Below are 22,637 nucleotides of genomic sequence, written 5' to 3' on the forward strand. Positions count from 1 at the left end.
TCGCTTAATTTCACAAGACATTATAATGTCTACGCACATCCAGGTTGGTACGCAAATGAGGTCGAATGATGCCGTCACCCACTAACTTTTTTTGTATTTTGTTATATCATTGTCCTGGGAAACCATTTTTATTCCTCCCTAAACATGAAGAATTAACATTGTTTAACATTTTATGGTTCAGTCAAGTTGGTCCTCATTGTCACATCGATAAAAATGGAAATATTGTATAATTCAAACAATAAAAAACAAAAGAAATGGTGAGTGAGATACACCATTGACTCTCTCATTTACACATCAATAGTTCTGCATATAACTGTGTTTTTTTTGCAAAATAAGTGAAAACTTTAAAATATCATAATTTTACTAATATCTTACATCCGATTTTGACAAAATTTTCAATGCTGTGCTTGTTTGATTTTTCTCTATTCATTCAAAGCAACATTTTTTGGGGTGGTTTTGACCTTCAAATTCAAAGAACCCTTTTTCCTGCCCGCTCATGCAGCGCCAATTATACCGTTCTGTTCACTTCTGTAAGTGCATTTTATTGAATAATACACTGTAAGAACTGTGGTGTTAAAACTGACACCAGTTGGTGTTAATAGAGGACCACACCCCGAGGTGTTAAAATTACACCCTAGAGATTGAACATAACACCAAAGAGTGTAAATGTAACAACCAAAGGTGTTGTAATAACACCTATAGGTGTTAAACTAACACTGTCAATTTAACACCGGAGTAAAATAACTGGTGTGGTCCCTTATGTACACCGGTTAACACCACAGTTTTTGCTGTGTACCTTTCAAAATCTGTATATTGCCACGAACCTAATTCGTGCATGGCTCTTTTTGTTCATAGTGAAATTCCTCTTTCTGATTAACGCATCGTTTGAACATGCCCTTGTTTACCGTCTGAGATAACCCTTCTTCTTTTTTTTGGTTTTTCAAAAAATAATGTCCAGTCTGTTAATGTATAAGATAATTACAAATAGTGTCCTTTCCATGTCCTTTCACATCATATCGGGTACCCATTTAGCACCTGGGTCGAAAGTGGCAAAGTGTGGATTAACGCCTTGCCAAAGGTATGCCAGACCGCGGTGGGATTCGAACACACAACCCTCTGTTTACAAGGCGAGAATCAGAACCACTATACCACGGGTCTTCCACTTTTCTTGCCCCATTCACATGAGTGTGAGGGTGTGTCCCTTTTTTTTTTTTACTTTGCCCCTCCCCCCAAAAAAAATTACGTTCCACCGCCCCTGATCCCACATGTGATTAGTTTCATGAAATTTGAGTGTCTTATGCGTCATGTCATTTGGAGTCTGTGGGGTAGACACCCGCAGCCTTTTGGATGATTTTTTTAAGGGGGCGACTTAATTGTACCCCCCAAATATAATGCCCCCATAACAATATATTTGAATTTAAAAGATAAAAACATTGTGGAGTGGAGAACAAAATACCGAGTGGGGGCAGGATTTAAAAAAATTTGCAAGATTGCGCTATTGGGACTGTGAGCTTGCTAGTTGTGAAATAGATTAGATGAGATTGAAAGTATTTATTCCATTCCACTGGCGTAAATCCTTGCTTTACACCTATTGTTCAGGGGGTGGAACAATAGATCATCCCCCCTGAACAACAGGTGTGACGCAAGGGTTTACGCCAGTGTTCCATTCATTATAAAAAAATTAAAAAAACATAACAAAACGAGGTATAGGCCTATAATTCAAAGTTACATACATTACATGGAAAATCGTGAAATAGTACAATATTGATCAAAATTTATTTAAAAAAGAGTATATATCAATGAATGAGAAGCAACTAAAAAAGGCAAAACCTCACTATAGAGCTGCCATCTATACAAAACTGGAAACTGAAAGTCTGTCATTGCGAACTATATATATTTTGACGGTTATGTATACCAGCTAGATAAACATATTGAACATAAAAAGGGGAAATGCAAATTATAACAAAATGACCACAAAATAAATACATATACAACGATAATAACTTTAAAAATAAAGAAAGGGGGAAAAGAAAGAAAGTAAACCTGATCAAACATTATAGAATATTCACTGAGAAGTTGGATTTATATTTCCTTTTAAAAACATTTGATGAAGGACTAATGGAATTTTCAGATGGCGCAAAATTTCTATCCATATGTTTCTTGTCAGAATTTCCCGAGCACATACATGTACATGGGATACCTGGTACCCGACCTGGTATTCTGCCGAACGTTATCGCATGCACACGATTGGTGTATAGGGGTGTGGCAGACTGGCAGGGGTGTGGCTCTTACCCCTTACCCCCTATCTTGCAAGTGTCTGCAGCATCCATGCCACCCGCTTTGCCCCTCCATACCATTTCTTTCTGATGGTTTTCTAGAAGCCCACTTTCCATTTCCATATTTGTTTACCCTATCGATACGTCAGATCTTAGATGTAAACAGGAATGGTTTTCAGAGAAAAGGAGAGCAAACTCGGGAGCAAACTCTTTATTGTTTCGTTTTCACTTCCCATTCAGCTTTCAGATTAAAGTTTATGGAGTCAACAATAGGCAATGAGTAAATGAAAAGCTATGTGAAGTGACCCCAAACGACGTCACGTCTGCGCACACAACACTGTACCGGTATGTATAGTATCGAGATCCTGTTTCAGTAGCTAGTATTCAGTTACCCTACTTCATCGTGGCTTCGATAAAACTCCCACAAACAAACGGAATTTCAGAAATTTGTGAGAATTTGTTGATTATTGGCATTATTTTTCAGGAATCATCAAACCCAGCTTCGACCGACAGAGCCAAGTGAACGGTAAGCGATAGCATTTCTGTGCATTTTATCTGTATTTTCAGGGGGTTAAAACAATCTTCATTTCTGTTGAAATGGGCCTTGCGCTTGGCCCGGGTGCAAACGATGGGATGATGCGGCGTGGATGGGCGATTGGCTACCAGAATGCGGTGGGTCGACGTCTGCCAGTGCCACTACCACTACATGACTGGTGGTACTGGTAGAATAAACTTCTGGAAGTTCTGCTAGTTTCATTCAATTCATGTTGATATATTCAATGGGAACATGCGTATTGATGCAAGGGTAGCATCTTCAGAAATATGTGATGCATGTTAACTTTAGTTTAGAAAAATTATAATTATTTTGATTTGAACTTTGCAAAGATTTAGATCTAGCAGTAGCATGTCTAACCAGTTTTAGACTGGGAGCACATTTTCTCGACATTATCTTGACCTAAATCTACATGTAGCTACCGCATGACTTCTATTTTGTTGTGAAACGCTTTCATGGCTTTGGGCATGGTCATGGAAATGGCAATGAATATCTTGCTTATTTTTGTTATTTATACATTCTTTACAAAAGGTGATCTTAAAAAAATATACCAACATAATTCACCAATTGATATCTTCCTTTTCACAGCCTCGCCATTTTCAGACTTTCATGTACCAAACATAATTTTAGCAGGATTTAGGTCTTTTTTGTTATTCTTTTAAATTATCCCTACTACTTCCACCTGGATCCCTGCCAGTATCAATAATATTTTTCCATGATGAATTACACGTTCATGGTTCAACATAAAAGCTTGAGGTATATCATGTATATTTAGGTCAAATTATGAAATAAAAAGATCATAATAGGGGGAGAGGTATTAAGTAGTCCATGCTTCCTGTATTTCAGATCAGATTGCGGAAATGTGTAAACATTAGCAAGAAAATTACGCTTTCCTTCCTGTCAATGTAGAAGTAAGTACTTGAGAGTGACGCGGGGGTGTGAAGTCCGGTTGGGTTGGGTGGTTCGGAAATGAATGAGTCAGGATTTGCGAAAACATAATCCTGTATCTTTATCAAGTTTATGTCATAATGTCCAGGAGGAAATTGGAAAGGAAATTGTAGCAGTTACTAAGTTTCTTTAAAGAGAAATGAAACCTTTGGAATAAATAGGCTTGTGTCGAAACAGAAAAATAAAAGAAATAGATCAACAAAAGTTTGAGAAAATCAGACAAACAATGAGAAAGTTATGAGCATTTAAATATTGCAATCACTAATGCTATGGAGATCCTCCTATTGGCAATGCGACAAGGATGTGTGATGTCACATGTGAACAACTTTCCCTTTTATGGACTATAAAATATCCCCAAAATGTCTCTTTTTGCTTTTTCTTATGGTGATACAAATTCTTTATCCATGATGTATTCTTTAAAAATCTGCATTAAATGCCCTCATATAGAAAGAACACATGATCTACTGATAGATTTGATAAAAGAGGCAATTTAAGTGAAATATGTACTAAAGTAATGGGGAGAGTTGTTCACAAGTGACATCACACATCTTTGTCGCATTGCCAATGCGAGGATCTCCATAGCATTAGTGATTGCAATATTCAAATGCTCATAACTTTCTCATTATTTGTCCGATTTTTCTCAAACTTTCGCAGAACTGTTTCTTTGATTTTTCTGTTTTCACACAAGCTATCTTGTTCCAAAGTTTTCATTCTCCTTTAAGGGAGAGACTTTGAAAAAGCATTGCCTATTCAAGCTTTTGAAGAAGCTCCTATGTGTAGGCCCTACATGTATACACACCTGTGTTTGTGGTTCATTTATACTATAGATGGTAAATTGCCAGTTCGTCTATTGCCAACTCGTCCACTCACCACCTGGTCTGCTTTCATTTAGTCTAATGCCATTCTTCTGTCCAACATTTTGTCTAACAACCATTTGGTCCAATAACCATTTGGTCCAATCATCACTTCATCTAATCACCATTTCATCTACAGTGTATGACCATAATATTTAACCAGTTAATATAAATTTTATTTTCATTCATTTTGCACAATTAACACTTCGTCCAATTAGACCAAATGATAGATGGACTAAATGGCTATTGGACCAACTGGTTATTACAATATAGACAAAATGGTGAGTAAATGAATTGGCAATTAGACCACGTGGATAGTGGATGAACTGATGGTAGACCAAATGATAGTACAGTACATGTAGACGAGTTGGCAATTGGATGAATTGTTATTAGACGAATTTGAAAATAAACACAATAGATGTGGGTGTGTCATGAGGCTGTTCTCAAAGATGCAAAGTTACACTCAACTTTGCGAACGAGAGGAACATGTTCGTAGGAGAAATAGCAGTTACAGTGTACATTTGGATATACCATGTAGCATGAGAAAGGATCACCAGTCGTGTGTAAAAGTCATTTGTAACAGACAAACAGCTCACCAGACACCTTGAAGGAATGCTTTTATGAAATAAGTGTATGAATAGTGTTGTGCCGGTACTTTTTTTTTTGATAGTGTGATCCTGTCTAAAAATAGATCTACATACATGTACAAATAACAGGCATGATATTCTCCCAATTGAAATCGGAATTCCAATTTTTTTTCCAGATTTTTTTTTAAACATGAAATCCTTTGCCCAAGAACATTCTCATGCTGTTTTTTTTCCTGCTTTTTAAGTCAAATGATAAAACCATCATGCAGACTCACCTTGATAAATCACTTTCGATTTCTTTTCTATGCAAGAGCTTCTAACCCCGACCGGGCGCCTCGGACTTCAGCGGTGACTTAGCGACCCTTGGCTATTTTTCAGATTTTTTTCAGAGGGGATATCATGCCTGAAATAAACAAATGCATACAAAAACATAAACAAATGTGTATGAATATTGAATGAATACATTGCAGGCTATTCATGAAAATGGATTCAATCAAACCAATAACTTTTAAAGAAAATTAATTTCAATTTGTATATTATCTCAAAAGTAGAGACATTCATGAGGCCTACTCACTCAGTGAATGTTTTTATACTATAGTGTCAACACATACATGTAGACTTGCGTACTGTATGCACATGACTGTACATCTGATTTGTTGTCAATTGTTTGTACTCGCCCTTCTCTCGAATCCCTGCTATTCTACAATACTCAAGGATGTCAAATTGTCAATATGTGTATTGGCTGGCAATCAGAATGAGATTAGTCACTAGGTCCAAGGACTTCTTCTTTGTTCAAGTTATAATTATTTCCATTCAATTAAAGAAGGAAAATGTTTGTTAGGCCTGGTAAGTCCCTCTCGGCTTTCAGTATTTTATTGCTGGTCCGCGTCAAGTTGTGAAATTTTGAACTACTCTAAAAGTGTCAAGCCAAAATACAGTGTAGACTAATTTCAGAGAAGCACTGCACCAGGCGCAGGCCAGAGAGTAATACCGAGAAGGGCGTCAGTTGGAATAAAGGTCAAAGGTCACTTGATGATTATACAACAATCTATGACATTTTTTTAATGATTGATGAAATTCTGAAGATGTTAAAACATGATTGATAGATTATTTGCTTTTTGCCTAGGTTATTATTGTTAAGTTTATGATATATTCTCCATCATATGGGTAGTGCTGTACAAGTATGTACATGTGTAACAATAAAAAACAAATCTGTTCATTTGATTCATGAAACTTGTTTGGAATGCAAACAATGATTTTCCACGCACTGTCCTTCCACTGGTTGAACCTCCAGAATCAATTTGTAAACAAAGCGTACTGTTCATGTATACTCGTGTACCTGTGTGCAATATAAAGTATAGCATAGTATACACGTTAAAGGGCTTTAGATTGAACTTTTGGCATTTGGTAAATAATGGGCTGCACTTTATGCATACCAATACAGTGGTGTATACATGTGTATGCACACATAGCCTTTGTTAGACCCGTTTTTTACTTCTCCTTTTACATGTTCCCAATCTCTTGAATTGAAAGAGTACAATTTAAAGGGCATTTATTTCGGAATTTTTCCCAGTCTACAGCACAGTTGTTCCCTTTTCCATTTAGTATCTCTGTATTAAAGGGGAAGTTCACCCTGACAAAAAATATTGTAAAAATAGCAGAAAAAATAATGAAAAATATTGCCAAATAATTGAGAAATCCATAAAAGAATAAAAAAGTTATTAGAATTTTAATTATTTGATTTTTGACGTCATATGCGAGCAGTTTTCCTACATATCATATGCGAAATAATCAATGAAATGTCATTTTTCTCAGAAAATTGAAATGTTTTTTTATGTACCTTCTATCAATAGACAAATCATTTCACACCTGTTCATAAATCATCACAAATCACAAAAAAAAATTGAAATTTATGCATTTTATCTTACATAACATGGGGCAGCTGCCCGTTTATGATGTCACAAATAAAAATTCTAAAATTTGAATAACTTTCTTATTTGAAAATGGATTTTCCTCAAACCTTCACTAGCATTTTTAATTATCTTTTCTGCAGCTACTCTTACAACGATAGATTCATTCACTATGAAAGAGTAGCAGATGAGATGTTTGTATTTGATTTGTTCTATCATTTCTTGGAATTTGGCCAAGTTCAGATTGAGAAGCATTCTATAATGAGTTCTCAATGCACCTAACATGCAGCTGAGAAGATCTTTTTGCCTGTGAAATTGATGCCTAGGGCAAAGACGAGGAATAGTCTTATTCGTAGCTTGTCAGATTGCATTAAAAGTATCAGTGATAATTTTGTAAAGTAAATGTCTTTTTAAATAGGATGTCAGTGATGTTTTCATTTGTACTGTATAAGGGTCTGTAGCCTTTATTTATCTAAAGTTTGTGAGTCTTTTTTTTTTTAAGAACAAAGCAGAACTAGAGGCCTACACTGTATGTACATGTACAAAAAAAATGTATGCCAAACATGATAAATTATTGAATGTTTTATTACATTTGGATGATAATTTGCTGGATCACTGTGTGAGCAAATTTTCTTGTTTCCTTTAATCTCTGTGCAAGTACATGTACATAAAGTAGATGTTGTGGAGCGTTGTGGCCCAGTGGATTAGTCTTCTGACTTTGAAACAGAGGGTCGTGGGTTCGAATCCCAGCCATGGCGTAATTTTCTTCAGCAAGAAATTTATCCACATTGTGCTGCACTCAACCCAGGTGAGGTGAATGGGTACCCGGCAGGTTTGATTCCTTGAATGCACTGAGCGCTGAAAGGCAGCTCGAGCTAAAGCCGGAGTAATTTAGTAATAATAAATAGTGCGCCTCGGAGTAGATTATTTGTAGATAGATGGCGCTATATAAATGCCTAGATCATTATTATTATACTTCTAGTACTCAGTATAGTACAATGAGCTCTGAACAGATGTTGGCCCACATGTAATTGCAAATATACTCACCGACCATGGAGCTACTCCGTAATAGTAGCTCCATGCACTGTATTGATAGCTCCTGTACTGACCAATACTGTACAGTGATACAGTTGCTAAGTACGGGCAGAGAATATTTGTGGAATGGTAAACAGATCATATGAACCTGATACGATTTACATGTACATGTACACACCATCCTTGTGACTGTATTGGGTTACTCTCATTTTAGAAGAGCTCAGCTGTTAACATTTATCTTTAGAATAGATAGATGTCTTTAGCATTCAAGGTATCATGTCAACTGACCTTCGGTATTCCCAACCTTGAGTTCTTGTTGTCAACAGGACAGTGATCCGCCCTCTCTGATTCTGGGACCAGAGTGCCAGGGACCATTTCATGAAAGTTGTCAGCACTGAAAAGCATTCTCCCCCCAATAGTTACCATGGTAACAGTCAGAGGCCAGTGCTTCTTTAATAGCCAATCAAAACCAAGGATTGCGCTAAAATTGTCAGCATTGACAGTTTTTAGTCAGTGCTGATGAGTTTCTATTTCTGCATGTATAGGACAGTGATCCCCTGTCCGATTCCAAGACCAGAGTGCAGGAACAGTGTTCTAGCTAGACCCATTTTAGTGGTGGTCGCTATTTCACGGCATTACATAGTTTTTTCATGCTCTAGTTGGTGGTCTTAAAGCCAAAAGTGAATGAACATCAATGTTATATCTAGCAAATCTTTGAAAATAAAATTATATTTATCAAATTAAGAATGTTGAATGTAAATAATGCAAACAAAACAAGATTCAAGTTGGAAATGCATGCAAGTGCAGTTCCTCTTTGCAAGGAGTTAGCTTTGAAGATCTTTTCATTTGAAATTACTTTAGTGGTGGGCGGAAGCATTGTTTTTCATGATGTGTGATGGTCTGGGGTGGTATTCTGAGATCCATTTTATCTCAGTTAAAATAAAATATTTTATCTCCGTTAAAATTAGTGAGATAAAATACCCTTAAAATCTCTCCGAATTGGTATTCTGAGAACAATTTTATCTTCATTTTATCTCTGTAAGACACACCTATTTTTTAATCAATATCCAATTAGAAACGCGCTTTTATAGCTCTCTCATATCACTCAACCAATGGAAATCCATTCCGCTAGGAGGTGTGGCAAAGGAGTGAGATTGCGTCAATTTATTGACTTCAATATGCTTGCACTATACGCTTGCGCGTCTTTACAGAGATTTCTTTTTAACTAAAATTGCATTACTCTCATCTCTTTATCGAAGTCTATATCGCATCTTTTCAAGCATCATTTCAAAGACAATATTAGTCAAGAAAAGTCTTATGAAATGCTTCCTGATTGTACAGGAATAACTTTAAGGTGTTGTTCTCAATGAATCTATCATTTCTCTTAAATTTCATGCCAACAGTTGGAGTTAATTCACCTAGAAATATTGACGAAATCAACGTCGCGGAGATAAAATAGCACCTACCCTCTTTTAAGTTTATTTTATTTTTTCTTCAAAGTAACTTGGGCGCAAGCACATTACCCGCGTTGCAATGGCCAGATACGCGATGGGTATGTCTACGCAGCCACTGCTCTGTTGCGTATCATCATAGATACGCAAGATAAAATTTATAAGCAAGATAAAATGTTAAATTTTATCTGAGAGATAAAATGTCATCTCAGAATACCAATTTCATTTTAAGAGATAAAATAAAATATTTTAAAGATAAAATGACCTCAGAATACCGCCCCAGAAATCTTGGGTGCCGGTTGGACCCGACCACTGCCATCCACTGTAGCTACATTCTTAGCCAGATCATAAAGCTATAACATTATCATAATTCATATACATTTACCAGCTATTAAGCCTTCGGTATTCCCAAACTTGAGTTGTGTTTTTATACAAGACAGTGATCCACTTTGATTCCAGGCTCAGAGATAAGTTCTGAATCAGCCTGAATATTTGAATGTTTCAGTTTGATGCAGATTTTGAAGATTTCATGATCTGATCTGACTGTCAACCTGTTCTATTCGGTAGGCCCTGTACCTCACGAGGGCCTATGGTCTGTTCACACTATTCCCTGGTTCTGCTGCTTTTGGGGAAAATGATGTACATACAGAAATATAATTTTTTAATACCCATGCCTCAATCACATCAAAGACCAGTGATGCTTGATGTTGTTAAGACAGAGAATCGTGACTCTGCCACAGACCATCTGGGATATTCCATTCCTACAAATTTTGATTCCAAATACAGAGTCGATGTTTGTACAGCATCTTAAATTGTAGCACCAGCGAATACCATGTGTAATAGTAGTACTGTAGGTAATATACACCTCTAATCCTTGCATGCCTTGCATATCTTTCCAGAGATTGACCACTGAAGAAGGAGAGATAATCCTTGACCTGTTACCATGACGACCATGCAGCGGTTGAACCAGGATCTGGACCAGCTGGACAGTCTCCGGGCTGGTGGGAATTTGCCCCAGAACGGACAGTACAAGCCAGGGACCGTCTACACGCAGAAGGTCACCACCACCCAGACGTTCTTTGGGACTCAACCGAAGAAGTATGCCCCTGTCGTGGGTCCAAAACCGCGGAATGCCCTGCCCCCATCGGGATCCAAAGGTGAGTCCTATTTGGGAGAATTCCGGCACTGCAAAACTTGATGCATCTCTTTTTAGTGGTGGCCGTAATCACGGATTGTCCTTTTATATGCACTTTACACGTTCACCTGGCAAGCTGAAGATGATCTGAAATATTGAAATGTAAAAAAAAAAAAATTGGTATATTTATTTAAACAATACATGTTTAATTGTACTACAAAGTGCTGCTACCAGAAAATGGAATTTCCTTGAATTGGGTTAGTATTTATCATAGACCTCAATCATGTGTTTTCAAAGCAAAAGTTTAATAGAGAATTTTTTTGGCAAGTGATTTGTAGCATGATGCAAATTTCCAATTATTTATTATTTGGACAATACTACCCTATGAACCCCGTGAACTCTAAGATTAATTCTATTTGGATAATTTTGTAAATTTATATTTCAGATCATACGAGTTTGTTTTACCTGTAGACAGATTTTTTTTATCTGGACTAGTTAGTGGTACAAGTTTTGCACTAGAAAGGCTGCATTTCACCTTTACAACTCTGCAAATCCAACATCTTGCTTGTCAATCTGTTCAGTGTAGAAAGTTTGCACAATACAGCATGAGCACTTTCATAATTTGATGTACATATTGATAATGATAGTACGGTTCTTAATACGCATAACACCTACAGGTCTCTATGCGTGAGGAATGCGGGAAATATGGTTAGAATTGTAGATTTAACAATTAGACATCAAATATATATTATAAACATCATTCTGAAATTAAAACATGGATTGAACCTAACTACATGTAAGTTAAACATTCTGAAAGAGGTGGGTTTTTATTGTACATTTGTAGACTAGAAGAATCAAGAAAGAAATAATCGTCATTTGGATACATGTCATGAATTAGATTATATGAATACAATTTATTTAAACAAAAATAGGGATAATACAATCAAAATTCTAATGATTGTATTAAAAGGGTGTTTAAATTTTTATTATTTTATTCCTTCTTCATAAATTTTCTTTTGTTGTCATTCTCCAATTGGCTTTTACCTCAAAACCATACTTTTTAAACTAGTGAATTGAAAGTGATGATTAAAAAGGTTTGATACCAACTAAAAGCTACCACTGTACAAATATCAAGGGATTCTGGCCTTGGGAAAAGCTCATTAAGATAGCCCCAAGACATTTTTTTTCCATAGGTCAATAAAAAAGTCAATATTAGATGAGATGAATATTTGTTTAATAATTTAATTACATGGTTGGACTGGAAGCATGCAATGACATTGGCACGATATTGATGAGTGAAGGTTTGATCAATGCTATATTTTGTTAACATTCCTCTGTCTAATTTCAGTGAATACCGGTATAATCTATTTTTAAAAAGTCATGAATTACTGTGAGAGCATGCTTGACAGTGCTGAAATTTTGTTATGTGTAATGTTATGAAGCATGATCTATCAAGCATGTTAATTTGTTCCTTCAGAATATGGAATTTTTTTTTATAGACCCTACATGTACATGTACATGTATATGATTCGCACGATTATGAAGAAAAAGAAGAGTTGAAACACAGAACAAAATTTTATGTTAAAAAAGTTTGAGCCTGATAACAATGATTAAAATTAACCCCCCCCCCTCCCCCCCAAAAAAAAAATGTAAAAAAAAATAAATGCTTTTCTTTTATAGACACTACAATGTATGTTTTATATTATTAGAGCTAAGTATGAAACATAGACAATTAATATCCAGAAAAGTTTGAGCCTAATAAAAACAATTGATCAACACAACATACACCAAAGAAATGTGAAAATACAATTTTTTTTTGTTTTATACTGTAGGCCTTTAATACGTACATGTATATGATTTGCTTGATTAATGATAGAACAGGTCAGTATGAAACACAGAAAAAGTGGATATTAAAAGGTTTGAGCCTTTAAAAACCATTAGATTAACAAAAAAAGTGTCTTTTTGTTTTATTGGCACTAAACTTATATGATTTGCATGATTATGATGTCAAGAGTGCAGTATAAAAAATTAGAAAAATTGGATATTAAGAAAAGTTTGAGCCTTATAGTTATAAACATAATACATGTACATCTGTAGATTGAAAAAATCTGGGTAGTTGTAGTCATATTTACTTTGAATCAAATGATTACAGCACCTACAAGTAGTGCAGACAAAGTCAGAAAACATTTCAAAGGGAACTGAATTACTTTCATTTGATGCAGGGGTTTCAGAATAAAGAATGTTTCCAAAATCAATAAAATATGATAAGATCACCAATGAGCTTGAGTGCAAGTAGTGTGACACTGAAGTCTACATCATGTATGTTAAAGGGGAAGTTCACTATGCCAAAAATTTAATTGTAAAGATAGCAAAAAAAATAATAGAAATATTGGTGAATGTTTAAGGAAAATCCATCAAAGGATAAAAAAGTTATTTAAGTATTTTAAAAGGGTGGTCCGGGCTGAAAATATTTATATCTAAATAAATAGAATAAAATTCACAAAGCAAAATGCTGAAAATTTCATCAAAATCGGATAACAAATATTAAACGAAGTTATTGAATTTTGAAGTTTATCAATATTTTGTGAAAAAGACATCATCAGCCCATCTAATGAATATTCATAAAGACATGCCTAGAACTGTTTCACCGGAATAATGCAAATCTTTAAAATTCAATAACTTAGTTATTTGTTAATGTTATCCAATTTTGATCAAATTTTCAGCATTGTGCTTTGTGAATTTTACTCTTTTTATTGAGATATCTCAAGCCTGGACCATCCCTTTAATTCTTTGTTTTGTGACATCATATGCGAGCAGCTTTCCTACATATCATATGGTAAATAATCAATGAAATGTCATTTAAAAAAAAAATGAAAATGGTTTTTATTGTGCCTTCAGTATATCAGTTTACACAAATTTTTTCACACTTGCTCCTAAAAAGAAAATATTAAAGAAATAAGCCTTCACAGACCATAAAATAATGAAATTTATACCTACAGTGTATATAAATGGGGCAGCTGCTCTTTTATGACCCGTCAAAAGCTTGAAATTCTGATTACTGTCTCTATTCTTTAATATTCTTTAATGGATTTTCCTGTCACCTTCACCAATATTTTTAAATTATTTTTCTGCGATTTTTACAACCAAGTTTTCATCAGGGTGAACTTACCCTTTAATCAAAACCATGTGAGCCTCTATGTAGAGAGATTGGATTTGGAATATGAGTCAGTGAACTTGGTTTGCTCCAGCACATTTTTGTTCCCTTCATGTTGCAGACATTGTATAAATGCTTTTGGCAGACAGTCTCTGTTGATGTGAGCAACGTGACCTATGACCCCTCATGTGTCTGATGGGACTAAAGCAGTGTTCATGCCACACTTTTTTTTATCCCCAAGTCATAACATGTCTTTCAAAGTTGTTGTACAGTTAGTTCAAAGCACAGTTGCATACTTGCATTCAATTTAAAGTTAGATCCATGAATGCTGAAATGGGTATATTTTAGAAGTTTATTTTATGTTTGCCAATTATTTTTTCCTTGCTTTGCCTTTTGTTATTTAAACAAGAATTCAAATAACCTTTTGTTTTTTAAAGACAAAATTTATAATTGGCAGGGATGGGGAGGGGGGGGGGTCTACATACATGTACATGGACAACATTTGATTTTGAATCACGCCCAACCCCCTCATGTACTATGCACATGATAAAGCTGTTCCTGTAGGCCTACATGTACATGTAGTTGAAACAATTGCTATTTGATGATAAATATGAACATGTATCATGTCATCGTTCTGGTATTCAAACACTCCAAATATGGATTGGTATCTGGTCTAGCTGGAGGTCAAGTTGGTTTGATGTACATGTACGTGTATTACTTGGAAGGTCCTTGATACATACTGTACATGTAGAATACATCCTCTGCTTGGTGTGTTGATAGCTCCATGGTTTGGCTCAGATACTTTGTTGGATTCAGAGAATTCTAAGATTCTCAGTTCAAAGATTTTGTTGCTTGCTTTTCATAGCATTCATGGATCAGCACCACAATACAGTCATTCCTTTGACTACTTTAACAGACCAACAGGTCTTTGCGCTCATCCACTTCTGGCTATATGTACCTTGTTCCAAAAGTTTCAAAATCTTGGGGGGGGGGAGATCATTTGCTTTAGAATGCGTGCCCCACTTTGTTTAATAGCCTTCCTGAAGACATTTAATGTACCTCTGTTGAGCCTTTTAAAAATCTTCTGAAAACTATAACTCTATAGCCCTTAAATGCGCCTTGAGCACTCTACAGATTGGATTTGGCGCTTTACAAGTCACATTGTTTTTATTATTTAATATAAACTGCAATATGGCTATAAACGTTTCTAAAATGTAGGCACTACATGTACTGTACATGTATGTGCTTCCAAAGGACTAGATTTAGGTCTATGTACACACAAAAAGATAACTTTCATCATATTGTCATGATTCAGAATGGAATCTAAAACTTAATCTACACTGTAGGCCTACATGTACATGTATGAGTACAATTATGTAATTTATACAACAGTTTTATGGTCTGTTAAGTATAATTTTTGTGTTTATACTGGAAGTTATTGAAGTCTGCACATTTCAATTTGATGACCCAGATTCAACGTGATACGGTCTTCTGTTTCTGTTGTTGGTACACGTTCATGTAGGGAAATCATAGAATGTCATGTGATAGGCTTGGTTGACCCATATCCGGGAAGTTAGGAGGAGCCGATACCAGTAAAAATCATGTATGTATTTTTCCTTGTTTTCATATCAGCGTTTTACATGATGTTGGAAGGCACCAAACGAGAGGTGCTATGGATCAGTTGATAAGTCTGTAGACTTTGAATCACAAGGTCCAGGGTTCAAATCCCATCACGGTGGTAATATTGAATCCAATATCCCTTCGCAAGACATTAACTTTGCCATCCTCCACCCAGGTGTCAACCCAGGTGGCTATCTGATATGATTGAGTACATGTATGTTGATTGCTAGATATTAAAAAGCATCTTGCATATCTGGGCTAAGACAGGGGTTGTACATGTATGTCTAAAGGCCAATCACTGCAATCATTACAGCATGATGGATGTGAGCACCATAAATTAGGCTTTTATTATCTCTTCCTGTTTATATCACACAGGAACACAAATTACACAACATACATGTACATCGATCTAGAGGTTAATTTTAGAACACATACTGTTCCTTTTGATCAGTCATAATGACACAAGGATAAACCACATCAATATCTACATGTATGTAGGCCTTAAAGGCAAGGCGTAGAAAATTCATGCTACATACTGTACATTGTCTTTTACAAACTTTGTACAACATTTGTGGAAGAGCCGTGGTGTAGCGGTTCTGACTCTCGCCTTGTAAACAGAGGGTCGTGTGTTCGAATCCCACCACGGTCTAGCGTCCTTTGGCAAGGCGTTAATCCACTCTTTGCCACTCTCGACCCAGGTGCTAAATGGGTACCCGGTAGGATGCGAAAGATATTGTATGTTTGATTTTGCCAGCGCCATTATGAGGCTGCGATGAATGCAAGGAATGCTCCCCAGGGAGTGGAGATTGTGCACTTTTCGTGCGGGGTTGAGATGAATCCAATGACTGGGGTAATAATACATGTACATGTATTGTATGCTGTAACACGCTTTGAGCCATTCTGGGAAAAGCACTTTATAAAAATTGACTATTATTATTATTCATAAAATTGACTATTGTTCCAAATAAAAGTGATCCAGTCTGATCCCTTTATTCATAGCACTTGCAGTGGCAGCCTATTTACATGTATGATATGAATAATTTTGGTTTGAGCCACCAGTCATTTCAAACTCAATGGCATGGGTTCAAATCCCACCGCTGCCACCACACAAGTACATGTAGACAACAAGGGCAAAATACAGACAGTTGGGCTATTAAGGTGTTGATACATTTATTGGTCGTGGCTGAGTCACCGCATCTATGGAAAGCCATTTGTGGTGGCACAATTAAACATTTAATACTTGCATATACATTACTAGTTATACCAAGGAATTACACATGTATTCTATTGTACATAGATGCAATCCATATGTAAAAACGCTGCTTGAAATTTGATACAAAGCTGTTTTTTGTAACTTCTATAGTACATGTAGTTGTTTGACAATTTTAATCAACCATACTTTATATTTATTGAAGATTAAATGCAAAAAATATGGACTACATGTATATGTACTGCGTTCATTAAACACATCTTGTTGAATTAAAGCAGATACGAACCAATAGTGCTATCTCGAGTCCTCAACTACTCATACCTGGCCAGTTTCCTGACCCATAATGCTAGTGTAGTCTAGTAATATAGACCCACTTTATGATATAATGCTAATTAACTACTCAATATATTTATACCACAATAATTATGTTTAATACCAAGTAGCTAAACAATTACTTTTCCTCTCAAAACATTTTAGTTACTCTATACAAATGCAATTATACGTCAATCAATTCTCTGTAGTATTAGTAGATATAGATCTGAAAACATAATATTTTAAGACTCTATATTTATAACACACAGTCAATGAGAGACCACACACAGTTCAATCCCCCTTTAAACTGTTTAAAAACAACTACTAAAACATTTATATAGTAAATGATGGAAATTTGAAACAAAGTTGTTACTTTGTAAACCTTGATTTTGTACACAGAATACAGATACATCTACATTATCAGCCTCATCCTTGGTACTCAAGCATAAGTGTACTTTACATGGGGGTAATTATTTGTCTACTCCCTCTTGTACCTTGAAATGTAAAGTGGTTCTCTTTTCTCAAAAGAAATACAGCCCTCAAAACAGATCACTTTTTTATTCCCTGTGAGAAGTAAATACGATGAATAGTTTTTGTGTTGAATTGAGTCACAGCGAGCATAGTATGCACAATGCACATGGCCGAAAGCTATAACTTCCCTTGTCAAACATTGTGAAAAGAAAAACAAATCTCACTTTTTGGTCGTCCTGACTTTCAAGGAGAATGACTACCGTATGTAGGCTTTTATATATTCACTTTCAATTTTGTATTATGAATGTGTACATGTACATGTATAAACCCCTTTCATATTTGGATCAGAAAGTGTTTGATAAAATCTGGATCACTGGTTCTGGACCGGTTGACCCGCAGTGCTGCATTAATGTAAACCCCATAGTGATGATAAAAGACACCAAAAACCGGGACAAAAAATATGAGCTTTAATAAATGAATAAATCAATCACTAGAGGACAATTAAACAAGCGAAATATTGAATATCTTAACAAAATAGAATGAGGAAGATAATTGTTCCAACTTCAGACATTTTGGTGTTTTTGTTTTTATGTGCACATTGATTTATATTCTTTTCTAGAGGGGATATTGTTAGCGCACTATACTGCATGCTAGGCCCTACTGAAAGTCAAGCATGATAAAACCATCTGTCTCTGTTTTGTTATTCATAATATTTAAACATTGTACACCTGTACACCTGTTTTCTCATTAGGTCAGGTGTAATAAACCAAATCATCAAATGGAATATGGTACATGTACTTTTTCATATTTTCTGAGGAGAAAATCACTTTTTCCATGAGCCTATTCTTATTGCCAAAGAAACACAATTCTAAACTGGAGGGGTATCATAATTCCTTCCATAATTTTCTCCCCATATGACAACCTGTCATCATGTATTTTGACAACATTTTGTCCTGGTATGGATGGCATGCCATATTCAGGGGCCCCGTCTTACAAAAACTTGTGATTGATCCGATCAATCAAAACTATGGAAATGCATGTTTGCCCAAATTTTTTTCTAGATATGAATGCATATCCATAAATTCATCGATTTCTTGACAGTTACGGTGTAGGTGTGTTCTCCTTTGTTTGCAATTTGACATTTTGCACATTTCCTGTAGAAAAAATTATGACACTGATGGATGTCCATAGAGTTACCATTGATTGGATCAATCGTAATTCTTTGTAAGACGAGTCCCTGATCTCCAGATGCTTTCAGACCAAAATGAAAATAATAACAGAAATGTCAGGGTAGCGTTTCATGAGAAGAATGTTATCCGTCAAGTTCTGTTTTATCCAATATACCATTGTAACAGTGCTTTTTAGCCAATCAAAATCAAGGAAAGTTGTCAGATCTGATATAAGTCATATGATAGAAGTTTATGAAAACGGTCCGCAGGTATCCTTTGGTCAAGGAGTGTGGTGGTCTGGCATTTTAGTGGCCCAGTGGATTAGTCTCCAGACTTTGAAAGAGTGAGTTTCAAATCCCAGTTATGCAGTAATTTCCTTCAGGAGTGTGAGAGAACTCTAAAGAAATAGTAGGTACTATGGCAACTTTCATTGGGATATTTCCAAAATATTTACTCAAAGCTGAAAGGTGTTATGACTTTGTTGTTTGTCATCCAATTTTGATTGAATTTATTATTTTCCAATGGCAATTGAATATTTACATGTTCTTTACTTTATATTCAATGAATTAATTTTAATTTCAGACCAGAATAGACCTACAGTATCATCTTTTGAGGATATGAACAAAGATGAGTATAATTAGACTCATGATGAAGCCTGTCTTTCAAGACTTGTAGCAATCACAGTTTTTGCAAAGCTGAGTCTGAGGTTGAAAATTTGATTAGAAATTATTCTTCAGATAGTCTATCTCATAAATTTCAAGACTTACAAAGTAGAAATGTTTTTTTTTGTCTGTAATAAATAATTGATAAAGTCTGTATTTTCTCTAGCAGTGATTGTTTTGCAATTCTTAGGTGAAATTTAGTTCATCAGAAAGTATTTTTTTTTATATTTCATAAAATCGCAACATAGTAGAATTGTCTTTCCAAAACAAATAATGGATAGAGTCTGTGAATGATTAGACTAGCGGGTAGCGACCATACAGTTGCAGGCCCGAGGTCAAATTAGTTCATCAGAAATTGTTCTTTCATATCTCATAAATCTCGGGTTGCCTAGTTGCCTCAAACATGGAAAAGTGATTTCATATGGGATTGGTTGGAAGCCCTGAAGAGGTGAAACGAGAGATGAATGGAATGTCAAAAATGAGCATTTTTAGCACAAAATGGACTTGTTTTGAAGTCAAGTTCTAGGTTGGAACCACTTTACATCAACGTCCAGAAGTTTTAGGACATGGTTTTAATGTCTTCCGAGCTATGGATATTCTTGTGAGAGAGGAATAACAAGTATACAGATTGTGTAGGCCCACTGGTATAGTATAGTCCACTGGCTGAATTGGATGTACCTATACTTCATATTCTTTCTGCACTTGCATTGCACCTATTTCATTTTGAGCTTGAAATGAGGGGAAAGCGTGAGTATCATTAGCAGTTTGGAAGAGCAGGCCTTTTAACAGTTCTTGCATTCAGTTTAATACTGTCAGTAGAGACTTATAGGAGCAGTGAACGAGAACGACGTAGCAGTCGTATGATCAACGTCGTCAACTGCCCTTGTTCACTACAGATGCGAACACTTTAGATTTCACTCGACTTGTACATGTACGTACGTCCACGTGAAACAGCGCGATAACCAGCGGGTCTTGACACGCTGCCCGACCCGGAAGATCTGGCGTACCATCGCCTGGGGACCTGTTCGGGTGATGCGAATGTGCAACTTGTGCACACTTGCCCTTTCACTCGCTTTGATTCCTTTTTACGCGAGTTATATACATGTATATCGATATATATTTTAAAGATCAGAAAGCAATTTCAAAAATGATAAACATAATGCGTCGTACAACTTACATTAATTTTGTGAAAAGTCACTGAAAACTGTTTTAAAAGGGAAAGGTTGATCTTCATGCTGGGCTTGAACAGTTAAAATGACGTCACCCACGTGCACGTCGACTATGATTTTAGAGAACCGCAAAATGGATGTGGCGAGGTTCTCGATTCTGATAGTGGACGTGTGTGAGGACCTGAGGCATATGGAGCGCCAAAAAATGACATCATCTCGTTGATTCTCGTATCAGTCGTCTATGTCGACGTGCATTTCTAAAAGTGCACAGTGTCAGGAAAATATTTTTTTTCTTTTCAATTATTGTGTGCTTTACCAATAGTTGGAATAACTGCATTTGGGAGTATTGAAAATTATTTCTAAAAAGTTACATCACTTTTAACAAACTTATGAATTTGAATGGATGGGAAAGGGTAGCTGATTCCTGTAGAACTTTAGAATGGGCTCAAACATTTTTTATCATCCAAATTTGTGTGTCCCTATTACTGTATATGTTTAATACTCAATGAATCATATACAATTTCAAGCATAATAGGCATATTCAGGCATACATGTACATGTAGGTAATAGCTAAATTTGAAATGCAGCACAAATAAAGTCACATTTGCAATTGACTGCATCATGCAATGCCACTTGTTTGCACTCTTATAGCAAAAACAAAGTTTTAGAAATATGTGTTATTATATAAAAATCTGATAGTTTTCTGCAAGTTTTGAATAATTCATGCATTTTGTTTGCATTTTCCCTTGCACTACATGTGTAGAATGAATGCAAAGGTCTCATTCCTTTACACTTTGAAAGTACACAGAAAAATTGCTTTTCGAGATTTTGTGCAATGCTAGTGTTATGAACTTTACGGTAGTAAAAGAAAAAGCAAACATAATAATCTTTGTTTTTAAGATGTTTTAAAATGCTTGTTCAAACTTATTATAAAACTAGTTCAGAGTAAACAGCTATAGAAATTACACAGCATTTTTACTGTGAATTGCCAATTACAAAATTTTTCTTCTTGGATTGTATCAGATTTTAAGCTAGAGTCATACCTACATGTATGTAAATGAAGGGATGAGACCTTGCTCGCACATAAAGTCATGTAGATACATATAATATTTGAAGTAGATATAGAATTTTGATGTAGATTTAGTATTTTTAACCACTGAAATTGTTTTCTTTGTCTCTCTGTTTCCCTGCATCTTCTTGTGTCTGCCTGCTTCCTATGAAATTCTCTACTAATAAATCCCCTTCACCGAACCCTGCTCGTCACATAGGTGCACCACCCCCAACGTTGCCCAAACCTTCGGGTTATTACAGACCAACAGCTTCTTCCAAAGGTGAGTCTGACGCATGAAGACTAATCATGTCTAAGGAAAATATATTTTTAATCACATACAAGTAGGCCCTGTTGTACATTATAAATTCAGGGTGTAAAGCTTAAAAAATGACTATGCCTTATTTTATAAAATTATCTTGTGTGTGTATCAAAGTTGCTTTCAAAATAAAGTTATTAAAGCTTAACAACAATAAAACCATTGAAAAAAAGCAGTTCCCTCCCAAATATGAATATTTAGGTAGATTTGGTTGAAAAGAAAGGCTTTATTCCTGCAAAAGTTGATGTGCATGTGTATGTGTTAAAAATGCCAAATAAATAATATTATTAAAAGGAAAATATCTTCATAAAAAAGCTGTATGCACACATTAATTTGCTTTCTTATATCAAAACTAACAAAAGACTCTCAAAGTAATATTATGATTCCCGATAAATCGCAATGGACTTTGATAAGGTTGAGATCAAGGAAATAGACCATGACGTGGTGTTACGGCATAAACAACAATTAAACCTGGATTAGTTTGTTCAGTGTGGACAAACGTTTAAATTTGCTTTTCCAATTTGCCTAAAAGTACCTGCTATTGTCCTGTATCCACTGTACTGTGTATTATCAGATTGTTAATTTGCAGTTGCTTCAATGTTTGTGAGTAGCAAACTGAGAATTTTCCCTGCTTCAGTATCTCCATTAAAGGAGATAAAAAAAATCTCACAACTGTGTCTTTTTTAATAGACACATTTACGTACCGAACAAATTTAATTCACAATTTTTTATGATTCTGTGCTTTTGTTGGCCT

At 35.5% G+C, this 22,637-nt stretch overlaps 1 long non-coding RNA gene across 1 annotated transcript; it reads left to right on the plus strand.

Moving 5' to 3' along the window:
* The first annotated feature begins 2,603 nt into the window (after positions 1–2,603).
* LOC135156578 (uncharacterized) lies at positions 2,604–12,376 on the plus strand. Its single transcript, XR_010295636.1, has 2 exons — positions 2,604–2,802; positions 10,514–12,376. It is a non-coding gene; the product is annotated as an uncharacterized LOC135156578 (long non-coding RNA).
* Positions 12,377–22,637: the final 10,261 nt, after the last annotated feature.

The sequence above is a fragment of the Lytechinus pictus genome, chromosome 14 (assembly GCF_037042905.1).
Source record: "Lytechinus pictus isolate F3 Inbred chromosome 14, Lp3.0, whole genome shotgun sequence".
NCBI lineage: Eukaryota > Metazoa > Echinodermata > Echinoidea > Temnopleuroida > Toxopneustidae > Lytechinus > Lytechinus pictus.